Here is a 13,508-nt window from a genome sequence, read left to right on the forward strand (position 1 = left end):
AAAATTAATAAATACATAAACTAATATCAATCCTAAGCTCAAGAAAATAAAATAAGTCCAAACGATATATTCAACACAAAAGCAAAGAGATGATGGAGATAAGTGATTGGGTGAAGAAGAAGGCAAAGTAGTTAGAGAGAGAGAATAATGGCAAGGCTCTCCTATGGATTTTCCACTTTCACTCTCAAATTAGATAATAGAGAAGGGAAATTAGTTCTTTCCCAAGAGTTGTCTCTCCAAAATTCATCCCTTGTAAAGTTATGGGTGTGTGCTATTTATAGGCACCTCACGATGTAAGATGAACCCCATGTGCAAGGCATATAAGGAATATTCTCTCTAACCACCTTGTCCGAGGAGGTGACCTCTCCGAGGATGAGGAAAACCCCGAAGAGGAGATCAACCTCTCGGCGAACCCTTCTTCTTAGCCATATCTAACTAATGATCCCCGATCATCCCCAGAAGTCAGGGGTAGTCCTAGAGGACGTCCTGCCACAGAAGGGTCAGTAGTAGTTGAGGAGAATGCCTTGCCGCAAATATTGTCGAGTCTCAGGGACCCTCTAGATCGTGCCACCTCAATCTGCGTAGAGGCTAGTTTAATCGAAGAGTGAATTTATCTCTACTCACTGTCCTCGGGATCAGGTCCTTTGTTCGGACTCCATCACGTCCATGGTTCTGGTACGTAGATCCCGGAAAGTTCCGAGCCCGCAAGTGTTCTGGGACTCGTTAATGGAGTGACTTCTAGATTGCGTTCGAATCTCTAGATTTGTGGATCTAACCCTTTCAAGTCTGAGCTTAAATAGGTCTCTAAATTCGTGATTCTAAACCCTTTCAAGAGTAAGCCAATAAATCGGAGAATGGATCTCCTCCGAGGGTTTCATCTCTGGGCCTCATCGGATGGGCTTGTTGGACTCTCTTTAGAGATATCTGCTTGATGGATCTTCCTCAGCCTAATTTGTTGGCTTTCTTATGTGTCCGTTCAATAAAATTCACTTGGGCCCATTTGGCAATAATTTCTCAAAGTTCACCAATTTTTGGGTTTTCCAATTGGGTTCCGATTAGACCCAATTAATTAATGGGCTCAAGTTAACCCCTCTTACACACCCATATAAAATAGTTGGTTAAATTCTATTATTTGAAAGATAAATTTGAGTGAAGTATTATTATGATAAGGATTGTCATTGTGCTCAAATGGTAAACCTTTTTTTTTTTTTGTTTTTTTGGATTTTCAATTTAGTAACAAACAGAATTGTACACAATAAATATCAGTACGAGGAGCAATAGATGAACATTTTCTATGAACACATAAGTAAAAATTCTTTTCATATGGCAGCAACATAACATTTGAAGAATCATGATGTAAGAGCAAAGAAATTCTCAATATCCATTATCTAACAATTCTTTGGAATAGATCGAAATGGAAAAGATCTAAGATAGTGAAATGGCAATTAGATTGGTTGTATTAATATATAACAAACCAATTTACTTTCATGCAATAACAGAGATGATAGCTGATTTTGTGGGATAATAGGTTCTTGGTTCAGAAGTTGTAATGCTGAAAAGCGAACAAATTTTATTTCTCGTGTTTGTTTGTGTGGTGTTGATGTATGACAAAAAAATTTCAATTAGAAACACCAAATATATGATACAGCTAATTTTTTTTCTCGGTAACTTAAATTTTATGAAACTATTTTTTTTCTTAAAAAAGTATTTAATTTTAACTGAATTTCATTTTTTGAATTTTAACAAAACATTACTCCATCATTATATTTTTTATTAGATTGACTTGAAAATAAGTGACAAAATATATACGAGGAAACCAAAAATAAATAAATACTTTAAAATCTTATTTTACGTAAAAGACTAAAAAAGTCATGGCACCCTTAGTCAAAATAATAAATAATATCAAAATTATATATGAAAGATATAATTTATTTTTCATAATTAATATAAATTTCATATTATGCAAGTTCGACATAACTTGAGTCACTTAATATTCATATTATCAAATCGCTTTATATTTATGTTTATCAAAAAATGATCAATCATTTCCAACTAATACAGTGTGATTTGCGTAAAAAAAAAATCATCCTTAACTCTAGGTATATAAAATTAAAAAACAAAAAATACACAAAAATACATTTTATCTTTGATTGTAACGTGGGTCTCTCTTAAAATTAAAATATGTAGGTCACTCGTAAAATATTTTTTTATTTTTTATTTTAATATGATTTAAAATTTTTTAAATAATCATTATTTATAATAGAAAGAGTAATAATACAAAAGCATTCATATAAATTTTTTATTACACAATTGATAAACTTAAAAATAAAAAACCTTTAAAAAACCGGCCGGGGATGACCGGTTAATCCAAATTTTTTCGCCTTCAACAAAATTTTCAAAAATAAATGTGAAATTAATTTTTAAAAATTATAAATAAACACCACATTCAAAATAAAGAGTAGAACTAAAGTTTGAGAGCTTCATCAAACGGAGGGAGCTTCTATTTACACACACTAAACCCACTCTATACACACACTTAATGAAAAGGATGTGCAAAAAGTGTAGTGAGGAAGATGTGCAAAAAGTGTATATTGTGTGTGCAAATAGAAACTCCCTCAAACATAGCATACCTTTTTGCTATTGCCAAAACGCTCCAAAATATCAGACTACCCCTCTTTATGTTGCCTACGTACGGTACTATTTTGCACTCAACTGTGCTGGGACCCCCCTCCACGTGGAGCCCTGTGATGGCAAGACAATCCAAAAAAAAAAATTCCAACCAATGAAAAAATAGTGGGGGTGCTGGGCCCAACTCATTTTCCTATTGCACTGGATTTCTCAATTAAGAGAAATGATGATTTTCTTCACTCCACCATCAACCTGTGATCATCTGCATTTGTATTAGAATACATACCAAAAAAATTTGGGAGAGGCTTTTTTTCTATTCTACTGTGTAGATCAGGGAGTATTGTTAGATTCATGAAACTCACCACAAATTCTGTTTTAATGATCCAAATTATTGAATGTAGAGAACTTATCGAGTACTTTATATTTGTAAAAAATCACCTTGATCGGATATCGGTAATCTCTTGATTGGAACACATTTTTGTCAATAATAAATACAATTTTAAAAATAAATTTTTAACGAAAATGTGTTCCGATCAAGGGCTACTGATATTCAATCAACGTGATGTTTTGCAGACATTAAGTACTTGACAAGTTCTATATATTGAATGATTTGGATCATTAGGACGGAACCTATAATGAATTTCATGAATCTAACAATACGCTCTAATCTACGCCGTAGAATAGAGAAAAGCCTCTCCCAAATTTTTTTGGTATGTATTAAATGCAAATGATCATAGGTTGATGGTGGAGTGAAGAAAATCATCATTTCTCTTGAATCGGAAATCCAGTGCAATAATAGTACCGTACGAGGCAACATAAAGATAGGGGTAGTGTGATATTTTGGGGGCGTTTTGGCAATAGCAAAAAGTTAGGCTCCGTTCGGTCAAACTCTCAAACTTTAGTTTTACTCTTTATTTTGAATATGGTGTTTATTTACAGTTTTTAAAAATTAATTCTATACTTATTTTTGAAAACTCTGTTGACGGCATAAAAAATTGGGCTAACCGGGCGTCCTCCCAGACGTCCAGCCGATCGTCCTTCTAGACATCTGGCCAATTGACCGGAACAGTGCACAAATTTTTTTTTTTTTATAACAATTGCCACCTTTTATTTTTTATATTTTAAATAAAAAATTCAGAATTTTTTAAAAAAAAATTTAAGTTTTTAATAGAATTTTGAATTGTGTATTTGGTTATGAGTTGTAAGTTTTTGTATCAAATATTATATGACACATCAAAAATTCTTCACTCAATTCAAAACTCATTTACTAAACAAATTTTTCACACTTAAATCATAATTTCAAAACTCACAAACTCAAAATATAACTCTATTCTTAAATCATATTTAGAAAACTCTGCCAAACACTACCTTAGTTTTTTTTGTTTTTTTTGCTTTTTTGAGTCATATTATTTCTCTATTTTTTTAACACAAAAAAGCTAAAATGTCAAAAAATTAATTTTTTATCAATTTCTCAAAACACCACTTCATATGTAATGTGATTGATGAAGGAATAGAATTCATAATTTTATATTAAGTAATTAGAGTATATAAAGGGATATGGCTCTAATTGGGAAGGAGATTTGTTGGTTTTTTTTACTAAAAGATAAATTGGTTACACAACCAAAAAAAAAAATCCAAACAAAATATCATATCAAACCCTATAATCATTTTACTTTTTCTCTCACAGACATCACATCCAACTACAAAAAAAACTGAACTATATTTCCAAATATAAAAAAAAAAAATTCTCTAATAATATCCTGTAACTAAAAAAATTATAAAAAAACTTACTTCCCAAATACTCACAATGATTTGTAATTAGTTTGGAACATAATCTTTAGGACCAACTAATAATTTTTCCAACATAAGACCAACCTCATAAGGGTGAGAAAATTGCAATTTGAACTTAAATGAAATGATGATGGTAAATAAGGCTACTCTGGTTTCAATGTATAGGGCAAAAAGGTAATTTCGTATCTAAAGAGAATCAGAGAATATGGACCATTACCAAAAAAGAAAGGGGCAAAATGAGAAACCAAAAAACAGAACCTATTATGAACAATAAAAGCATTGAAAATGGTTCAATTGCCATGTAATATAGTCTGTGCATATATATATGGAAAATGATTGGTGGCCCTAAAAAAGTTGGCCCTAATACCCCTAATTTCTATTTTTGAAAACTGTTTTTTTTTTTCTTTCTTTTTTCCTTTTTTTTTTTTTTTTTTTTTTTACCTAAAATGGCATTTCGGGGCATTCGAGCCCCGAAGCCTCGGGCCCTCAATCAGCGCCCTATATATATATTGGTTAAAAAAAAAATTATTGATGAAAATCAAATTTACGTATCAAAAATTAAGATAAACATCAATAAAGAAGTGACAAATGCACAAAGTATTATAGTATATTTTTGAGTAACAGCAATGTTATAGACCCCCAGTAGGGGTGACCCCCAGTGACCTCCCCCGGTGCCACGTGTTGGCCTGGGGTTGGCTGAAAAAAAAAAAAAAAAAAAAACACTGTTTTTTGGACCAATGGGAAGGGGCCTCCAGCACCCCCACTGGGGGTCCGAAGCTTTATTCTTTTGAGTAAATTGTATTATCAGTCCGTATAATTTAGGTGAAGTGTCACTCTAGTTCCTGTAGTTTTAATTTAAACAATTTAATCTCTATACTTTTAATTTTGTTACAATTTGATCTCTCCGTCATTCATTGTTAACAGTTTGAACAGAAAAAATTTACATGCAAAATTAGAGGAACCAAAATGGAATTCAAAACACACTATAGGGACTATCAGATAAATGAATAAATTGCATTAATAGTCCCTATAGTTTCTTTTGAATTCCACTTTACAAATGATCTTTTTCCGTTCTAAATTCTAATAGTAAGTGACAGAAGAAACACATTGCAAGAAAATTAAAAATATAAGAATTAAGTTGTTCAAATTAAAATTACAGAAACTAAAATAACATTTCACCTAAACAATAGAAATTAATAGTATACTTCATTTTAATTTTTTTCAATCCCAACTAAATTGTTATCGAAAAAAATCCAATCATATACAACTACAAATCAAACAAAACAAAACCAACCACTAAATAGTGTTGAGTTTGTTATTTGTTTGACCTTTTTTCTTTCTTTTTTATACAGTTAAATTGTAAGAGAAATTGATAGAGAAAGAAAGAGAATGAATTATGTATTATTGATTGTATTGATTGTTGTATTGATATTTTTATCTGTATATTACAAGTCCTATATATAGAGAGGTTTTGGGAGTAGTAGGTGTAGAGTGGGTGGTGGTAGTAGGTAAAGTGGAGGTGGTAGGTGGAGTGGGTGAGGAGTAGTGGAGGTGTGTAGTGGTAGTGGTAGGTTTTAGTGGTGTAGGAGGTGTACATTAACAGCCCCCCTCAAACTCAAGGAGGTTAGACACAAACCAACTTGAGTTTGGAGAGAGTTACAAAACAGAAAAAAATAAACTGATAAATAAAATAAAACAGGATAGGAGACACGATATGGTCGTGTCAGACCGTTGTAGCAGACAGTTTACGGGGTCATGTCGGACCGTTGAAGCAGACACTGTGTGGTTGTGTCAGACCGATGTAGAAGACAGTTTATGGGGTCATGTCGGACCGTTGTAGCAGGACAGTTTACGGGGTCATGTCGGACCGTTGTAGAAGACAGTTTACGGGGTCATGTCGGACCGATGTAGCAGGACAGTTTACGGGGTCATGTCGGACCGTTGTAGAAGACAGTGTACGGGGTCATGTCGGACCGTTGTAGCAGACACTGTGTGGTCGTGTCAGACCGTTGTAGAAGACAGTTTATGGGGTCATGTCGGACCGTTGTAGCAGACAGTTTACGAGGTCATGTCGGACCGTTGTAGAAGGTTGTGATGATGTACCAAGGGGGCGACTTAGGGAGTGCGCCATGAGTGACTTATACATGATACTGTGTATAACCCCCCCTCAAACTCAAATAGGTGTGAAGATAGAAACCTATTTGAGGTTGAAACAAAGAGATTGATAAAGCTGACCGGTGTAGAAGACACTGTATGAGTGTGTATATAGGCTGCCCAAAAGATATACAGGGATATAGATATCGAGCCCTCAAAAGTTGTGCCCTCAAAAGGTGTGCCCGCACCCTCAAAAGGCGTGCTATCAAAAGGCGTGCCCGAGTCATCAAAAGGCGTGCCATGAAAAGGCGTGCCAGGTTGTCGGCGTCAAGAGGCGCGCGATGCGCGTGGCTGCCTCGGCTATTTAACCAAGACAGAGCTGAGGCAGAGGCGAAGACAAACAATTGGCGAAAATCCTCTGAAAAACTCTTCGTTTTGCTGAGAAGGTTTTGCTGAGAAGATACTCTGTAACACTCTCTATAACACTCTGTTGCCCAGAAAAAATGGCTTCGTCTTCCCGCGGGCTGCTTACCCTCTTTCCCGACCTCAACGAGTCTATAGGAGAGAGAACTGGTGCGGTGGCCAGTGAATCGCAACCAAACACCTCTGTGTTTGCTCCGTTGAACTTTCCGATGCGGTCGGTGGAGCAAAGAATGGCAGTGCAGTCGGATGTGGAGGCGAATCAGTATACTTTGAAGGCATGTGTGGAGTCCATGACGGCGGTCACAAACTTGTCGAACCGGCTGCAGAGTAGGACAAATGAGGTGCAGCATTTAAACTCCCAGCTGGCTCTGCTCCAACGCATGTATAAGGATGCGCGAGCAGAGATAAGCGTGCTAAGGGCAGAAAACAAGGAGCTGAAGCGGAAGGCCACCGTGATGTTCCGATTTGGAGGGCCGCCATATGCTGCAGTGGAGGAGCAGGGAGTACTGATCATGCCCAGTGGAGTGGGAAACACGGAGGCAACACCGTCAAGAGCCGCCCAGGACGGAGGCAAGAAGAAGAGACCGGCGGCAGAGTAGAGAAGAAAAATCCCGCCTGTGGATGAGGTTGTTGTTTGTTTGTTTGTTTTTTTTTTTTTTTTTTTTTTTTTTTATGTAAAAGTGTGATCGGGGTTGATCCCCTGAGATGAATAAAAGGACAAGGTTGTGGAATGGTGTTGGTGTTAGCTGGTGGTGTTGTTTTGTTGAATAAGAAAAATAAAATAAAAGAAACAATGGATAAAGAAAAGAGAGAGAAAAAAAAATATTGGTGGATGGGTGATAAGAAAAACAGCGGTGTGCAGGTCATCTTCTTCTTCGGTTTTTTTTTTTTTTTTTTTTTTTTTTTTTTTTTTGTGATGATTTCTTTGAGTGGGTGGAAAACAAAAGGTAATGGATGGCAAACAAAAGGTAGTGGATGGCAATAGTAAAATAAAAAAAAAAAAAATTCATCACATGTGGGTCTGTCAATCCCGTGGGTTTGTGTCTTGTGTGTCTGCTGAGTGTCGTGGGTGAGTATTGTGTGAGAGAGAGAAGCCTAGAAATCTAGAGAGAGAGGAGAGAGAAGCCTAGAAATCCAGTTCGCACACTGCAACAAACATGCGAGAGAGATTGTGCAGTTGCGTCCAAACTTCCACAGATCATGGTCGGCGGTGTTCGGGGAAGATAACCATGGCGCCGAATCGAGGTGCGAGTTCCCAGACGAAGCCGGTGTTGTCTGCGAACCACGCAATGTCGCCCTCGTTCCCACAGTAGAGGAAGATAGGACCCAATTGACTCGGACCCACCCAGTGGTCGTCGTTGATCAGGTACCGTTGATGGAAAGTTGGAAGATCGGCGAAGCTGAAATGGTCGAGAGGCTGCTCGAAGTACCGGGTTTCGTACTGGTATTGTTGTTGGGTCATGGATTGGGGTTGTGTGAGGAGAGAGGATTTGCCGAGGAATCGAGGGACCCATTTGGAGGAAGATCGAAACGAAGCTGAGGCTGTGGAGAGAGAGAGAAGGAAGATAAGAGAGAGAGTGAGAAGTGGAGTGATGGGTTTAATCGCCATTGTTATCTGAGTAAGTGAGTTGGGTCAACAGAAGAATTCAGGGTTGGGCGTTTTAGGCAGTTTGGTTGGTGCAGAGAGAGAAGATGTTATGTGCTTAGTTTTCTCATCGTCCGGCGGGCGGTCAGGGCGAGGCTGCCGCCCGCCGGTGAAGCGAAATTACTAGGTTGTCAACTTGGCTCTGATACCATGTAAGAGAAATTGATAGAGAAAGAAAGAGAATGAATTATGTATTATTGATTGTATTGATTGTTGTATTGATATTTTTATCTGTATATTACAAGTCCTATATATAGAGAGGTTTTGGGAGTAGTAGGTGTAGAGTGGGTGGTGGTAGTAAGTAAAGTGGAGGTGGTAAGTGGAGTGGGTGAGGAGTAGTGGAGGTGTGTAGTGGTAGTGGTAGGTTTTAGTGGTGTAGGAGGTGTACATTAACATAAATATTCAATATCATATAATTATCATGATATTTAAATTTATTTTATTGATAAATAATAATAATATTGGGCTAAGTTTGATTTTAATTTGGAGGCCAGGGGGACCCCAATTGACAGCTCTTCATGTTAGGCAAAATACCAACCCCCCAAAAAAAGGTCCAATTATATGAATCAAATCATGAACATTTAAATTATAGCAAGACAAATGACAATGTGAAGCACCCAATAACTTCATCATAATTATTCCCAAGAAAAAAAAACATATTTTGTTACAATAGACATAATTAAGGTTGTGGGACTTGGCCAAATTTATTTATTTTTTTAATAAAAAAATGCGCAAAATGGAGAATTTTTCATAATGTACAGGAGATCTGGTCAAATTTGCTTGCCATTTCTATACACTTCAAGTTTATTTTTAATATTTCTTTTGTCAATAAGTACAAGAAATGCTAATAAAAAAATTGGTAAGGAAAATTATAAATATTAACATAAATATATCAAACTAAATATTTAACTATAAAAAAATTCAAAAAAAAAAGCTACGAAGTAAACAATAAATCCAAGCGAACAAAGGAAAACCACCAAATACATACCAGAACAGATACATGGGTGGAAAAAGCTGAATCCTGACATCTTGATAAGATGGAGAGAATTTTCATTAATTTGAATTTTAGCATGGTTCATCCACAATTGAGTGAGGTAAGCTTTTCTTTTTTCAAAGATGAAAATGACATAAAACATTGGATTCGAAGCTTTATTTTCCATGGCAACGAAAGTTCTAATAAAATAAAAAAAATAAAAAAAAAGTTGTAAAGGAATTTGAGATAGAGAACTGACAGTAATTTATAAACTCAACTTTTTGCTATATTCAAAGCATGCAATTTTTTGTTTCTTGCCGACCACTCTTTTATCGTTATAAATGAACCATAAAATGCCACTCATTATTAACATTTTTTTTAACTTTATTTGTCAATTTTTTATTATTATTATTATTATTAATCTCTCAAACAAACACAATCTCTTCTTTTGTTTCCAAGTTTTAATAATCCCAGACAACCTTTTATCCAGGTTCATTATCTTTGGTAACCAAAGCTTCCTTTTAAGTACTTCCCAATCATTAATTTTCATTTTTAAAACTCTCTATCTCTATCAAAACATGCTTTTTAAAGTTCATCTATGCTTAGGCGGAAAATTGCTTTTGTTTGGCAACAAATTGTCTCTCATGATGATCATCCCTTAACACTATTTAGGGCAAATTACTGATGGTCTTACATTTTATTTCTTATATCATTTTGATTGCTATAATTTTAATTAGTTCGATTTTAATCCTGAATTTATAATTTTGTTTCAATTTAGTTCAATTAATTACAACTTTTAATATTTTTTTTATAAAAAATATGTATATAAGTGGCATGCGTTATATTTTTTAGTGTAAAATTATAAATTTAGTAATCTCAATAAGTTAACCTCAACCAATTCAGTAATTATTTTCAATCAAAAATACTAACGGTATTATTAATTAGATCAAATTGACATAGAATTTAAAATTAATGATTAAAATTGTGTCAATTGAAAATATAAAGGCCAAAATGACATAAGAGATAAAATATAAGAACTACCGGTATAATCTTTTATACTATTTATAGTGAAAATGAGCTCAAATGCCAGGAGTACCCCCCCAAAAAAAAAATGGCATAGAAAAATACACATAAAATGTACTATATAACAGAGATTCATCAGAGTGCGTGGATTTCCTTTCAAGATACATTGGATCCCCACCTAATTAGATTATATTGGATCATTTTAATATTTTTTATTTATTTATTTATATATTTTTGTTCATGAATCTTCTTTTATTTGATTCATGAATCTTATCTTGTTCATCAATGGAGGTTAATTAGAATTCATGAACTTGGTAGTGAGTTATTATTTGGAGTCTCCCCATTTTCTCTTTATTATTTAGTGTCTCTCCATTTTCTCTTGTTTAATAGTCATTATTTTTTGTGTAATTTGTAAGGTCTTAGTGGCCTATAAATAGTTCCTCTCATCTATTTTTTTCTACACCAACACACCAACTATTTTCTATACAAGAGAGATTACTAGTAAAGAAGAGTATTTTTCTTGGTGGAGCTTTGGGTTCGCCATCTTATGCAGAGTTGACCTGAACCATACGACAAGTGGTCGGACTGTTGTATCCTGGAGAAGACAAGTCATAGTTTTGTGACTGCTGCATCAGTATTTGGGTTCTTCCTACCGCAGTGGGCTTGATCTCTTTAAAGAAAACGAGATATCCGTGCCTAAGCCTGATCTATTTGTATCTCATTTTTTTTACATTATTTATCAATAAAATATAATTTTTTTTAGTATTTTCTCCAACTAACCTGACGGAATGAGATGCACTACCATTCATTGTAGGACGAAAAGTAAGAACTTTGGCTTTGTCAAGAGTTCAACTAGACTCAATAAGTTACGAGCACACAATTTACTTATGTATTTTAATTCTGTGCACTTCAATTTTTTGGAAAATGAATCACAAAACTTGTTTGGATTAATTTTTTTATTTAAAAAAATTATTATGTACAGAGAAAAAATATTTAGAAAAGTATTTAAAATGTGTGAAACAAATTAGTTTTGGGTGACTCACGCAACACCAAATATATATTTACATTATATGTTCAAATTCTCGGTATTTTTTAAAGTATATATATATATATATATATATATTTAGTGCATTGCATTTTTTATAAAATAAAATGTAATAAATAAAAATAGAATCCATTAAACTTCGTCTATGCTTTTAGGTCCTTGATTCAAAAAAATAAATAAATAAATTGTTGAGAACTCCAGCTAATGAAAGTAAGGGTACTCATAATAAGAATTACAAAGTAAATTTTCTTTTGTCAGAGAGAGAGAGAGACATGAGATTATAGGAGTTGCATAACAAAAGCTGCTCTAGTACGTTTGTTTGGCAAATACTCATCATTCATTCATTCATCAATGTTTTCTTCTATCTGCAAATAAATACACACTGAAAAAACATTGTATCACTTGTTAAGAGTGACCACCACCATATGTGTATGGAATCCATGGATATCATGCTTGCTAACTTCATACTCATGCATCCACTCCCTCTCTCTCTCTCTCTCTCTCTCTCTCTCTCATAAGAAGTGGGAACAAGTTTATAGCAACTTTGAATTCTTTGGTTACTTGGACTTGAATTTGCAGTTTGTATCATTATCTTTCCTTACACTGTCAAGGGTTTTGAAAGCTGCCACACTATCATTTTAGCTCGTCTCACAATCATGGCATTGTATCATTGTGTTGTTCTACTTTCACTGTTTTTTTCTCTCTTCAGACTTTCACATTCTCAAATTTATTTGACAATAATTTTTCTATTCAGGACTAACTAATTTAGTAGTTAAAACTCGACCTAATTATTTTGAAGTTGTGGATTTGATTTTGAGAATCCAATTTGCATATCCTTAAAAATCCCCATTCAATAGGAACTAAATTAAGCCTATATTATTTTTTAATGCATTCAGTTCACCTTTTCTCATAAAATAATCGCATGTAATGCACATAAGGCATTCAAGACTAGTACAATTTATTTGGTAGCTTAGAAGTCAGGGTAGTTCATGGGCCACTAGAAGGTGACATGTTGGAATTGGTTCTCTAGCAACAAGAAATTATCTAATAGGTTTGATTTATAACACACATGATATGTCTTTTTAATAGTAAGAAATATATAAGATCATGTTGTCTCGTATTTATAAAAAGTTATTTATCTTTTTATTATTGGATGGGTACAACCACATAATAGATTGGACTTACAAATAACTTCTAGCGATCAACAACTCAATTTGATTACATGTAAAATTAAAAGAGGGATCAATTGAATTATCATCAGCTTGAGTTTATAATGTGTGGCTTCAAACTTGTTTAGTCTTTAATCACTTACTTTCTCCAGATAAGTTGTTTCAAAAAGGGTATTATAATCATTCAATTTGTTTCACCCGACAAAAGTATCTCATATATGCAGAATAAAAAGACTACTAGACAATTTTTCGGGATTGTGAATTAATGAAAAATTTAATTTTATTCCAAAATAAAATAACATTATATCACTTCATTATGTGAAAATTAAACATGGCACGAGTAGATTTGAACCTTACAATTAAGCTTATCACTAAGTTAATAATGAAGATTAGATGTCATCACTTGGCTATTCTTAAAAAATGACAATTATATACTACTATTGTAGATATAATCGTGTGATTTTTGAGACTATTGAAACATTATGTCGTAAACAGTTATATGCACACTCATAAGTTTGGAAATTTTTGTTTTTGGAGTCATCCTCCATGGAAAAATAAAAATTTACTCCCCTCTTTTTTTTTTCTTTTTCTTTTTTTTTTTTTTTTTAAGGTGAATAAGTCATAATTTTTTTGCTCCCTCACTTTTGATAAAATTTTAAAACAACAAAAAGCAAAGACATTGGGAACATTCCCATCACTACTCAATTTTTGTCCGGA

The sequence above is a fragment of the Camellia sinensis genome, chromosome 2, assembly GCF_055761805.1.
Source record: "Camellia sinensis isolate YWXY chromosome 2, ASM5576180v1, whole genome shotgun sequence".
NCBI classification, from domain to species: Eukaryota; Viridiplantae; Streptophyta; class Magnoliopsida; order Ericales; family Theaceae; genus Camellia; species Camellia sinensis.